General features: G+C 35.6%; 1 long non-coding RNA gene across 1 annotated transcript; it reads right to left on the bottom strand.

Annotated features, from left to right (window-relative positions):
- Positions 1–5330: 5330 nt before the first annotated feature.
- On the bottom strand, positions 5331–6901 carry LOC129299527 (uncharacterized). Its single transcript, XR_008590592.1, has 3 exons — positions 6729–6901; positions 5998–6063; positions 5331–5451 (listed from the first exon to the last, which is right to left on the bottom strand). It is a non-coding gene; the product is annotated as an uncharacterized LOC129299527 (long non-coding RNA).
- Positions 6902–14811: the final 7910 nt, after the last annotated feature.

Raw genomic sequence — 14811 nt, forward strand, 5'->3', positions numbered from 1 at the left:
TTCTACCTTCTCTTTTTTTTTAACACACACATAAAAAAAATTATTTATGTATTATATCTTAACTAAATATTGCTTATGTGGTTTTAAATTTAAATTTTTAAATTCATAATTAAATACCTAATCATAATATTATTTCTAAATAACCTCAAATAATATAAATTCCTATTATTATCATTTTTTTTCCTCAAAACCTAAATTCCACAATTTCTTTATTATATAAAAATCAGGATGTTACAATTCTCCCCTCCTTTTAGAAATTTTGTCCTCAAAATTTAATAGATAAGCTTAGAAACTATGTACCTAAGCAAATAAATGTGGATAATCTCGCCTCATACTCTCCTCGGTCTCCCAAGTAGCATCACCTAGGGCTCCACCCTTCCAAATCACCTTCACGAGTCGGATGGTCTTATTGCGTAGTTGTTTGTCCTTAAAGTCCTCAATTCGCTCCGGTTCGGATCTAAAGGTCAAATTCTCCCTCAATTCTACTTCTTCAGGTTCAATAACATGGGAGGGATCCGGGTTGTACTTCTTCAACTGTGATACGTGGAACACATTATGGATACCTGCAATCTGTGGAGGTAATGCAACTCTATATGCAGTAGATCCAATTCGCTCCAAGATCTCATACGGGCCCATAAATCTAGGTGTCAATTTCTTTGCCTTAATGGATCTACCAATGCCTGTCACTGGAGAAACCTTCAAAAATACATGATCTCCTACTTCAAACTCTAACGGCCGTCTCCTCTTATCAGCATAGCTCTTCTGTCGGCTCTGAGCGGTTAGCAATTTTTGCTTAATCATTGCAATCTTCTGGGTGGTCTGCTCTACAATTTCTGGACCAATGATACTCCTCTCACTTAATTCTGTCCAACATAAAGGCGATCTACACTTCCTTCCATACAAGGCCTCATAAGGCGCCATCCCAATACTAGAATGATAGCTGTTATTATAAGCAAATTCAGCTAATGGCAAATGATTATCCCAACTACCTGGTAGTTCAATGGCACAAGCTCTCAACATGTCCTCCAAAGTCTGGATCGTCCTCTCTGTTTGTCCATCTGTTTGGGGGTGGTATGCGGTGCTAAAACTCAGTCTGGTACCCATAGCCTTCTGTAGCGCACCCCAAAAGTTTGAAGTGAACCTTGGGTCACGATCTGACACAATTCTAGAGGGTATACCATGAAGTCTAACTATCTCCTTAATGTATATCTCAGCAAATTTCTCTAATGTAGAGGTAAACTTGATCGCCAAAAAGTGAGCTGATTTGGTGAGTCGGTCTACTATCACCCAAATAGCATCCTTACTCGAGGGTGTTCTTGGCAGTCCAGTGATGAAATCCATGGAAATATCATCCCATTTCCACTTTGGAATATCTAACGGTTGCAGTGTTCCAGCTGGCTTCTGATGTTCTATCTTTATCTTCTGACACGTTAAACATCTAGAAACAAATTCAGTTACATCTTTCTTCATTCCTGGCCACCACCAACCTCGCTTCAAATCATGGTACATTTTAGTTATACCGGGATGAATTGTATATTTGCTCCTATGAGCTTCTTCTAAAAGGATATTCCTCAATCTTGGATCATTAGGTACACAAACTCTACCTTTATACTTCATCACTGTGTCCTCAGAGATGGTAAAATTTGGGGCCTTACCTACCACTATCTCCTTCCTTATATTCCTTAAGTAGTCATCACTCTGCTGTGAGACTCTGAGATCTTCCCAGAATTTGCTCTCAAAGTCTGCTACCTGGAGTGCGGCCATTTGATGTTCAATCACATCTACTGGAACATCATGAAAACTGTTCCACAAATGATATTCATGAACCATCAAATGTGCAGCATGAATAGTCTTTCTACTTAAGGCGTCAGCTACCACGTTAGCCTTACCCGGATGGTAATGTAATTCAAAGTCATAATCCTTCAGAAATTCCATCCATCGTCGCTGCCTCATATTAAGCTCTTTTTGATCAAATAAATACTTCAGGCTCTTATGGTCACTGAAGATTTGAAACTTAGATCCATACAAGTAGTGTCTCCATATCTTCAGAGCAAACACAACTGCAGCTAACTCCAAATCATGAGTAGGGTAATTTTCCTCGTGTGGTCTCAACTGTCTGGAGGAATAGGCAACCACTCGGTCATTTTGCATCAAAACACATCCTAAACCCTTTAAAGAAGCATCAGTGTACAGAGTGTACGGCACCACAGGGTCAGGAATAGTCAATACTGGAGTAGTGGTTAACCTCTTTTTCAATTCTTGGAAAGCAGCTTCACATTTGTCAGTCCAAATAAATGGGGCATCCTTCTTAGTCAGCTTAGTTAAGGGCATCGCAATTTGCGAAAATCCCTTAATAAAGCGACGATAATAACCTGCTAAACCTAAAAAGCTTCGTATCTCTGTAACAGATTTTGGCTGTTCCCACTTCATCACTGCATCAATCTTGCTAGGATCCACCGCAACTCCGTCTCTGGACACAACATGGCCCAAAAACTTTACTTCTTGGAGCCAAAATTCACACTTGTTTAATTTGGCATAAAGCTTATGTTCCCTCAAAACTTGCAAGACGATTCTTAAATGTTCACCATGAGCCTCCTCATCCTTTGAATAAATAAGAATGTCATCAATAAACACTACTACAAACTTATCTAAATAGGGTCGAAAGATCCTATTCATGTAATCCATGAATACCGCAGGAGCATTCGTAAGTCCAAACGGCATCACCATGAATTCATAATGCCCATATCTCGTCCGAAATGCTGTCTTAGGTATATCCTCTGCTCTCACTCTCAATTGGTGGTACCCTGACCTTAAGTCAATCTTTGAGAAAACTGCGGATCCCACAAGCTGATCCAGCAAATCATCGATTCTCGGAAGTGGATATTTGTTCTTGATGGTTACTTTGTTCAATTGTCTATAATCAATGCACAATCGGAGGCTTCCGTCCTTCTTCTTTACAAAAAGGACTGGAGATCCCCAAGGTGAAACACTCGGTCTGATGAAACCCTTCTCAAGTAGCTCTTCAATTTGCTTTTTCAGTTCCGCTAACTCTGAAGGGGACATCCGATAAGGAGCCTTAGAAATTGGCCCTGTACCGGGTACCAATTCAATTGAGAACTCTACCTCGCGCTTTGGGGGTAAACCGGAGACTTCGTCTGGAAATACATCCGCAAATTCTTTGACAATTGGGATATTCTTCACGCCTTCATCAATCTCAGCTTGGATAGAGAAGAAAACCATGTAGGCCTGGCAACCCTTCTTCATACATCTATCAACTTGCGCCGCCGACAAGAAAACATGATCTTGAGTCTCGACTGGGGTCACCGACAAAGAAGATAAAGACACACTCCTCTCTCTACAATCTAGGATAGCACCATTTGCAGCCATCCAATTCATTCCCACAATTACATCCATACCTCTCAGTGGTAGGATAATTAAGTCCATAGTTGTTTTCCTATTTTTAAACTCGACTACTAGGTTAAGGCATGCCTTAGCAGTCCTCACAGATTCTCCCGCAGGAGTAGACACATTCATATCAAAAGGTAAAATACACACAGGCAAATCAAGGTTCTTTACACAAGTTTCAGAAATAAAAGAGTGTGTAGCACCCGAATCAAATAGTGCAACAATATCATGATGAAGGATTTTGATGTTACCTCTAATGGCATCTGGGGAGTTCATGGTGTCCTGAGTAAGAGCAAACACACGGCCAGAGACAGTAGGATGTTGGGAAGGGTTCTTCATATTTGAGCCCTGGTTGTCCCCACAAAACTTTGCAATGTGACCGGGTTTCCCACAAATGTAACAGACCCAGCACTGTCCGAAATGACGACGCCCGCATTTAGTGCACTGTTGAGAGCTCGCTGTACTCGGGGCAGGGGTAGATACTGTTGGGCTCCTCTGTGACCCGTGATAACTACTATGATAGCTCCTCTGTCCTTGGCCCCTTTGAAATGGACCCTTCTGCCTTCCTTGGTTCCATGAGCTACTCGAACCCTGATGGTTTTTCTTCATAATGCCTCCGGTGGGTCGAGGGTAGGTTGGGGGTCTACTATATGAATAACCCCTCTTCTCTCTCTCAACCTCCTTCTTACTGCGAGCTACTACTTGTAGTTTTATGCACATTTCATCATAATCTCGGATATCTAGATGAGCCAATTGTTCCCTCAATTCTGGTCTAGCCTTCTCCAATAAGCGCTTAGCCTTCCATTCGGAATCATCCCTATACTGCAGGTACGTGGAGTATCTAGATAACTCCTGAAACTTAGCAATGAATGTGTCCTCATCGAGGTTCCCTTGCTTAAAGGCATGGAATTCCGCTTCCTTCTCAGACCTTAACTCTGATGGAAAGTAATGCCTGAATAATTTTTCCTTGAATTCCTCCCAGGTGAGTGTAGAATCATCCCTGGGCCCTGCTGTCTCCCACCAATCTCTTGCTCCTTTCACTAGGAGCACTAATGCTACTTGTACTTTTTGATTGCTGGTGCATGTGACTACTCGAAAGATGGATTCGAGTCTCTTCACCCATTCCTCTACCACGGATGGTTTAAGGTTACCATCAAACGTAGGAGGGTTAAACTTCCTAACAGTTTCCCACACATCAGTAATGGTCGGTGGGGCTCTCTGTTCCTCCTGCCTAATTTCCTTCCTTCTAGACTCATGATCTCTCGGAGTGGCAGGATGTGAGGAACTGCCTTCCCCCACATGACTCTCAACATGAGCCCTATCTCCATTTTCAGTTACCTTTTGCCTCTTTAGCTCCGTCAACTCTTGTTCGTATCCTTGAACCTTGTCTGTTAATGTTTTTACAAGCATTCTTAATTCCGCCAAGTCAGGCTCCTCATTTGGCAGTGGCGGTGGCAGGTGCTCATGTTGGAATCCTGAGTTACCACGAGTAACAGGCATTTTCTCTCCCCTCCTAAAGGATACAAGATATAAATAATAAAATTAGCCTAGCTATATCATGGCCATACAATGAGAAGCACCATAACAATGTATATTGCCAACCGACTATATGCTCTGATACCAATATGTAACACCCTCAAATTTACAAACCGATTTTTCGCAAATTATTAATTCAAGAAATCATTTTTTTTTTCATTGAACCCTTATTATACCCTTATCATGGTAGAAAAATTTCTACCATGATACATCCAAGACAATATACCACAGGTCTTAAAATATCTCAAAAAGCAATTAGAACCATGAGGGACAGACATGATCCTCATGCATGATATTTAAATTAGGTCATGAATCAAAAGGGACAGACATAATCCTCTTGTCATATAAATACTTTTAATAAAAAGGATTAGAGTTTACATGCTTTACAAAGAAGATATGTCCTAAGTTGGCACAAGATACATTGTATAATCCAAAATAAGAGGCAACGTAAAAGATGGTGTTTCATACACCATAGTTACACCTCTGGTGCTTTCTCGGCCGGACTCGCTCCTGTAAAAATATTAACCACGGGGAATGAGACTTAAAAGTCCCAGTAACCAAAAATTAATATGTAATGATGCATGCGGATGTAACTAATCATGCGATTGCTAAGTGGGCACACAAAACATTTAACCGAACAATATTTTCAAACAAACCGAACAAGTATTTAATTGCATGACTGCACCTTATATCCTCCTTTCACCATGCTCGGACGCCAAATCACCCGGCCAAAGGTGAGTTGGACCAAGCGACACGCCACTCATTGGGTCCAATGAGGGCTTACCACGTGGTAATAATTAACCGAACAGAAATTCCCATTAACACCATACATTAAAATACCCTGACAAGTCATGCATCATTCAAATATCCAAACAGAATATATCCGAACAATAATATCTCATCATGATAAACAAAAATAAATTTTTAACCCACTTGGCAATAATTTCAAACAAGTATATACAGTATTTATTTTCAATAATTCATAATTTTTCCAAACAACAAACAACACATAACCATTCACAAACACACTCATCACAACACATTAATAATGGTTACCTTGTGTCTTGAATAACAAGTTCCCCTTCACAACTCCTTTTTCACCACTATCTTTGTCAATATAATCTACATAATTATTTCACAATACTATATATTAATTTTACATTAAAATAAATAACTCTAATTTAAAGAGTTAGAAAGTCTTAGATCTATAATCCATATTAACACTAATTTAAGATTTATGCCTCATTTAACTTCCCAAATTCTTTTCTAAAATTCTCGTACCCTAATAAACTATTTTTTTTTATCCTCAAATCACTTCTAGTATCACAATTTCATCCTTCTATATTCTAAAAATTCGTCCAAAAATAAATTAAAAATTTTACAATTATCCTGAAGCCTCAAATCACCTTTCTATAACCTCAAAAATACCTATTCATACTTAAATAAATATTTAATAATCATAGGTTTATCCCTACATCTCAGATTCCACATAAATTCAACCATATAGATCTAGATTTTAACTCAAAAATTCTTAAACATGAGTTTCAACCTCAAGAAAATATTCTATAATATTTATTATATCCCTAAGAGTTTTAACCTATATTTTTAATCCATCATATCATCAGATTAACTATCCTATAGAAAAATCCTAATCAAAATATTTACTCTATCCTACAAAATAATCATATCATTAGAAAGCTAATATTATTTAGAAAATAACTATAAAATTAATTTTGTAATTAAATAAATTTTTAAATGCTAATCTAAACAGGAAAGTTAGAACATACCTGAAGAAAAAGAAAATAATCCTCCCTTGCGAGAAAACGCCGAGCAACGTGAGAGGAAGAGAGAAAAATAATATAAAAATGGGATTGTGAGTCCCAAAATTATATTAAAAAAACTATAGGTTTGAATTTAATTATTCAAACCTTTGGGCCAAAAGTTGCAATTTCCTCTAAATTGCATCTTAGCCTCTCATGCTTCCTAATGCACACACCCCCTCCTTTTTATACATGAAGGCACCTCTTCTCTTTCCTCATCTAACCAATGTGGGACTTAGAAACAAAACCTTCCACCCCCCCTTTTTTTTGTTCCTTCTACCTTCTCTTTTTTTTAACACACAAAAAAAAATTATTTATGTATTATATCTTAACTAAATATTGCTTATGTGGTTTTAAATTTAAATTTTTAAATTCATAATTAAATACCTAATCATAATATTATTTCTAAATAACCTCAAATAATATAAATTCCTATTATTATCATTTTTTTCTCAAAACCTAAATTCTATAATTTTTTTATTATATAAAAAATCAGGATGTTACACTCCGGACTAGGGGTGTTCACGGGATGGGACGGGATCGGGACACCCCCGTCCCATGGCCCGTCCTGAAAAATGATCGGGACTCAAAATTTGTCCCATGTCCCTTCTCGTCCCAAAAGTTGTCCCGTCCTGAAAGGAGTTGGGACGGGACCGGGATGTCCCGAATGCATATCAACAAGATTGTTATAATTTTTTAACTTATTACTTGACAAGAAAAAGTATATGTTACATTAATTAGAACCCCAAAAAAGTTCAATGCAAATTTCATTATGAATATGATTAATCATAGAAGTAATGACAGACTAGAAGAATTAAACCATATAAATTAAATTTTGTTCACAACTTAACACCCAGATCTTTTTCTTTAAAAATATTTCTTAACAATGTCCTACATTTATGGGAGATTTGGAGAGAAAAAAATTACCTCATACTGCTTCTATTTGAACGGCACTTGAGTTCTTCCCATATTCTCAATCACTTTAAATTCCTTCCCTGTAAAATCATATTGAAATAAAAAAAATTCAGTCTTGCTGTTTGCCTAAAGTATTCCTATAATTAATTTATCATTAATTGCAGAACTGAAATTACTATAAAAACACATTAAAGTTTTGAGAAAGAAGCTACTATTAGCGTGCCCCTGCAATTTATAAGTGGCAAAGAAAGATTGCCCTTACTTTTAGCGTGCCCCTGCAATTCATAACCTGATACTTAAAAATTGCTATGGCAAAGAAAGAAACAAATTAGAGGAAACAAATTTACTGCATGCTTTATAAGCAAAGCTATACTGTGTCAAGGTATTAAACCTGCCACTTTTTCTTGACCTTCTTCATACAATGTAGTCTCAACTAGTGATGCTGCCATCTTCCCCATACAAATATGCTTAGTCATGTAGAAAAAAAATTCAAGAAAAAGAATGCTTTTAGAAATACCAAGATTTCCCACTAAAGGAAAAAAAAGCAGTAATAGAAAATCAAATTAAATCAAGTCTAAGAAGAACATTTCAGCAATAATATTCAAAAGACAAACAACAACAACAATTCAGCAAATACAGCTTAATAAAGACAAGTAACTTCCAAGTGATAAGTGCAACAACAAGTCAAGAGTCAACAATTTAAGCCCCAAGGACAACTTCAACTTCGAGTCATTGCTCTTCCTCTTCAACTGAGATATTTGAAGCCAATGATTCTTATGAAAATAAAACAATAAACACAATATAAACAAAAATTATTAAATATAGATAAACAAAAAGTTAAATCATATTAAAAGAAATAATCAATTATAAAAAATGATATTACCTTCCACAGCTTGCTCTGTATCATTAAAATTATCAACGTCAACACCCTGTAATTTTGCAGTGGATGGAGATAGCCAGTTTTAGGCACAAATTAGTGCCTCAACTATCTTTGGAGATAGGGAGCTCCTAAAATCATCAATTACATGACCTCCTGTGCTAATTGTAGATTCTAAAGACACAGTGGAAACAGGTATGGCCAATACATCACATGCAATCAATGAAAGGACTTTATATTTAGTCGAATTCAATTTCCACCATGTTAAAATGTCAAAATTTGGATCAAGTGCTTCAACTAACTCATCATGCAAATACTTGTCCACCTTTGCATACTTATCTGCTTGAATCTCAGTCTCTTTTTGGGTGAGAAACCTTTGAAATAAAGCCCTAGACCTAGAGCTTAAGAAAGTTAAAGGCCTACAATCTGATCCAAGTAATTGAGTCAAACTACTTTTACTTGGTCCTTGTGTCTAACTCTAACTCTGACTTTGAGTCTGAGATGTGTCAACCCCACTTGAATAATGATCATATAAATGATACAAGACATCTGAGACCTTTTTTGTCATAGCTTCATGTTGTGTAGCCTCAGGAAACATATCCTCAAAAGCAAATTGCAAATATTTCATTTTATACCTTGGGTCAAGTACCACTGCTACCACAAGCAAAAGATTAAGTTTCTCTAAGTTCCCCCAATACTTATTATACTTAGTCAACATGCTCTTAGCCATATCACAAAGCAAGGAATCATGATTGTTTGCACTTTTATATAAAATTGCAAAGACATCAACTATTTGTTGAAAGCAAACATTTGAGGTCACATAAAGTGATCTTGAAAATTGTAAAGTAATATCATAGAACAACTTTAAAAAAATCATAAAATCTTTTGCATCCTTCCAATCATTTTCATTAGGGGGACCAATCAAATTTTTATCCAAGAGGAAGTTTCTATAATTATTATCTTGCTGCTCTATCCTCTAAAAAACACTGTAAAATTTAATTGCACTCTCTAACATGATGTAAGTTGAATTCCATCTAGTTGGACAATCCATGCTTAGTAGCCTCTTTGAATCAATTTTTATTTTTTCTACAAGCTCCTTGAATTTATGAAACCTTGATAGAGAAGCTCTCACATATTTAATGGCATTCCGAATGCCTTTAATACACTTATGCATATCCTTCACACCATCAAAAATAATCAAATTTAAGATATGCGCACAACAATGCAAGTGCAAGAACTCCCCATCATAAACTAAACCATTCCAATGCCTCAAGACCCCCTTTAAAGATGCCAAAGCAGTGTCATTAGAAGAAGCATTATCAACTGTGATTGTAAATACCTTATCAATAATCTAAAACAGCAAGCATTTCTTAATTTCTTGAGCAATTATTTCTCTCTTATGATTTTCAACTACACAAAAATTCAAAATTCGCTTTTGATATGTCCAATACTCATCAATCCAATAAGCAGTTAAGCACATATAACTGGCATTTTGATTGGAAGTCCAAGTATCAGTAGTGAGAGAGACACGTATTTGAGATTTTTTAAAATACCTTTTCAAGTTTCTAGCTTCTTCAAGGTATAACTTGTAGCAATCTCTAGTAACTGTCGCTCTTGAAGGGACTTAAAAGTGAGGTTCTAACCTTCTCATCATCTCTTTAAAACCATCACCTTCCACAACATTAAAAGGCATTTCATCTAATATTACAAATATAGCAATGGCTTGTCTGCAATCGAGTTGATTAAATAGATGATGACTCAAAGTTTTAGATGACCCTAATTGAGAGCCCGATGGTAAAAACTGTGCCAACTTGTTTGCTTTGTTTGGATTTCTGGGACATCTTTTTACATGTTTTCTAATTCCATTTGTCCCATGTCTTGTAGAGTCACAACCAATTGTTGTTGGGCAATACTTGCACTTAGCACGGGGTTCTCCATTAGTTTTGTCCAATGGCAACCTTTCAAAATGCGCCCAAACAGCTGATTTATGTCTCTTTCTTCCACTTTCTCCTTCATTCTTTGACTCATTTTCCTCTTCAGTACTAGGTGATGAAGCATGTTCAGGATCTCCTTCTATTGTTTCTACATTTTCTTGAAGAGTGGGTGTAGTGGCCATTTTTCTTTGCAATGTAGATTTGGCCAACAGCAGCAACAACAACTACCCTTAACTGATTAAAACCTCATATTAAATATTCAAATAGGCATGCATAAAAATCAAGGGCATTAAATTTTCACACATGCAAATAATCTAAATCATGTAGCCAAATACTTAAATAATTTATATGGTCAATATTTGCTTTACTTAATCCAAATGATGAAAATAAAATTGTGCATGTAACAAGTTCGGTTGAAAGCACCACCACTTCTTGTTCTTGTTAAATAAAATTCTAACATGCAAATTAATATAATCAAGTTAATTAAAACATGGATATATATACTGTATTTGTAATGAAGTACCTATTTTTGTCAATCTACAAATAGAAATAGTATATACATGGGCATATATATTTCAAATATAAATAGTATTTGCCTTTAACAATGGAACCGTGAAAATTGAAATCTCATGCACAAACAGAAGAGGATATACATGGGCATTAATTTATCAACTCAAAATGCCAAACACAAGCTCAATCATCCTTATTAATTTATTTCTCAGCATTCAACAAGACAACAAATGAGCAATGAAACGCACTAGATTTGAGGACTGCTTGCAGATTTGAGTAGAAGAGAACGATGGATTTGAGGTAGCACCAGATCTAGGTAGAAGAGAATAACCTTGCAGCTGCATCAAATAATCTTGCAACAAATACCTTGCAACTGTGTCACGTGGAGGTGGAGACAGAGGCATAGTTGAGGTTGCGAAGGCAGAGGCGTGAAGCTATGCGACTTGTGCAGCTCTCGTCTTCGTGCGTCAGAACTCAAAACAGAGAAAGATGTGGAAGCTTGATGCTAAAGATGTGGAAGACATGAACAGAGAAAGCATTCGTGATGAAGGGAATAATAACAGTTCAAAAAGGAGATTCAGGGAGGAACGCGTGGACTGTGGTACGAAGGTAGCCTCTAGTCAGAAGGACCAAAATTGAAGGTCTACTGAGCTGTGCGACTGATTTGTGGCTGAGGGTTAGAGGCTTGGAGCTGGAGCTTTGAAAGGGAAAGCTGGAAACCGAAGTCTGGATCTGGAAAGTGGAAATTGAAAAGGGAAAAATAAAAAATGAACTCCCTACTGCCACATGTGTGTCTTAGCTGCCTTAGGATTAAAGCTGAAAATTGAAAAATACCATTAAAAATCAGTTTAATTAAAATAAATAAATAATAGTTAAAATTAAAATATATATATATATATAATTATATGCTGAGTATAAACAGGACGGGACAGGACGTCCCGATGGCTGGCCCGAGTCCTATCCCGTCCCATCCCTATTTTGGCCCTATCCCCTAAAAGTCCTGTCTCGGATTTTTTCGGGCCGAGACAGACCCGTCCCAATATGATCGGGACGAGCACAGGCCGGTACGGGTCAGTTAGGCCGGGTACATCTTGAACACCCCTACTCTAAACAACCTTGAATTGCTTCCAAAACAACTCCCTTTTCTCTCCATGACTTGTAATAACTAACACCAACCCCAAATTCCTTACGCATGTGCTTTATTATTGATTTCAAGTCATTACATTTTCTATCAATAACTTTTTGCTTCACACATTCACTAATGATAAGGCTTGTTACTTGCCTATGATTACCACCCACGACATCAACAGCATAAGTATGGTCCTTTACATACCGTCTAATGACCCAAACCTAAATAGAAGAAATCATTGAGGCCTGTACCTACTGCTTATAACCATCAACACTACAAGCAACAACAAGCTTTTCACCATTTGATTTGAGAGTTTTGTATTCAAAATTCCTCTTTATAGCTAAGAGTTGCAGAACTTTTTAGACTTCCAATTTGCTAAAGAATGTATCTCCCTCCTTAATATCATCCATTTGCAAAAGCTCATCGGGTCCACTACAATTCTTGTTGTTGGTAGATGTAAAAGAACATGAACTTAAGGAACTATCTCATTCATGGCAAGGTTCAAACACTTCTTATATGGACAAAGGTCTATTGAAAATAGAGAAAATTAACAGGAAGTTAAAGAGAATAGAATTTCTCAACGAATTAAAATATCATATCAAATCATTGTCATTCTTGACCTCTAAAATACAATATGTTGAAGTTTCAATATAAAAAAGACTATCAATTTAACCTCATGACTTACATTCAACTGTAATTTCTCATACACAATTTTCATAACATCAAGATATAAAGCTATATCTTCCACAAGCACTTTTAGATATGAACTATCCACATAACAGTTGTTCAAATCCCATTTTTCATCATAAGAAATGATGAAATTAAGCATCTCCATATCTGCAAGATGACATGGTGTTGGTAAGTTATCACTGATATTCTTTATTAATAATATAAGATAGTATATCAATGATATACTAACGTTAATGAGAAACACAAAAACACCATACTCCTTTGCCCAAATTAGATCAAACTAAGTTTAAAAAAAATTACAAACACCTTAGCTTATTATAGAAAATCAAATACCTAAAATAAAAAATCATGAACAATGAGAAAATAATATGTTTTCTGTTCAAAATTCAAGCAAATTGCATGATCAATGACAATGAATAATAGATTACAAACAAATGATTTACTGATTCAGTGAAGATATTACCTGGATATATGAAGATGATGAAAATTCGATTATATATGATACTCTTCAACCTCCAGAAAAAAAAAAAAGAATACAAGACAACTTCTATTCGATGATGCAATTTCCTCTTCAATGTGATGATAATGTCTGGGAAACATAGAGATGATAAATAGAGAGAGGAAAGCACTGTATGATAAGAAATGTTTTACAATTTGCAATGAAGATGGTGAAGAAAATAAACGTACGGATGAAGAAATAAAATCAAGAAAGATCATATAAAAATAAAATCAGTTATATTCTGTTTTAATAATACATAGAAATAAAATTAGATATATTCTCTTTTAATAATAAATCTATTTTGAGGATAAAAAAATGAAAACACATCTAATTTATTTTTGAATGAACCATATTCCAAAATATTCAAAAACCTCTTCCGTATTTTATGGGAGTTGTATTTTTTGAGGCCATTGAACTAATTTTATCTAATAATTAATGACTATCATTCTAATGGAGATAATGAATCGAATTTTCTCTCTCCATTTCTTAGATACAAATCAACTTTAATTCCTATTTTTTAATATAATTCAAATTATATTAAAAGAACTTTTTTATTGGTAGAAAACGGGGTTAAGCCCACACAAAAACACTAATACACAAGACGGCTCATGTCTCCTTCAAAATCTCAATATAATAAAGAGATAATCTCCCTAAGAGGCATCTTTATAATAGTATAGTTGTTAGCATGGTTCACCGTATCTATTGCCTTATCTAAAAACATACTTAACCACGATATCAACATCACTCTCAAGAGTGTTAATTCTATGTTTGAGTTCCACAAGTCAATTTGACTTGAGTCAAGGAAGGATTAGAATTATTGGTATAATAGTTGTTGACAATGGTGGAGCCACATTAGTTTGAGGGTGTCCAAATGCACCCCCTCACTTTGAAAAAAATTACAAATAGGGTATATAAAATATACAACTTTACACCCCTTACTTTTGATATTTTTCACCCTATAAATTAAATAAAAAATATTTAGGCTCAAAAGTTTAGTAGATATATAATATTTTAATAATCTAGATAAGATATGAAGAGTATATTTATAATAGAAGACTATATCAATCTGTTCAATATAATTTTTTTGAAATCAAAAATGATAATAAAACTATTCATGTTATTATAATTTTAGTTCTAGCATAATTATTAGTTTTTAAAAATATTAATTTTTATTGAATTATTTTGCACCCCTGACTCGAGGTCTTGACTCCACCACTGGTTGTTGAGTCACTCTTCACAATCAAGTTCTTAAAGTTCAAGTCTTTTGCAAGTTTGAGGCCATGATAAATGCTCTACATTAAGTTTTCATCCATCCGTCAGTGGGCAATCCCACCTAACTTTCACCAGAGACAATAATAAACTTGTAAACTCATTCTCTGTTAAGCTTTTATGAAGTAAGCTTGCATAGTTAGTAATCCTCTTAACCAACTCAATAGGATTGGAAATACCATTGTTGAAAATACAACCATTATGGTACTTCCACAAGGACCAAATAG

Source organism: Prosopis cineraria, unplaced genomic scaffold (genome assembly GCF_029017545.1).
Source record: "Prosopis cineraria cultivar Desert tree isolate PC_DT_omini unplaced genomic scaffold, ASM2901754v1 PC1191, whole genome shotgun sequence".
NCBI lineage: Eukaryota > Viridiplantae > Streptophyta > Magnoliopsida > Fabales > Fabaceae > Prosopis > Prosopis cineraria.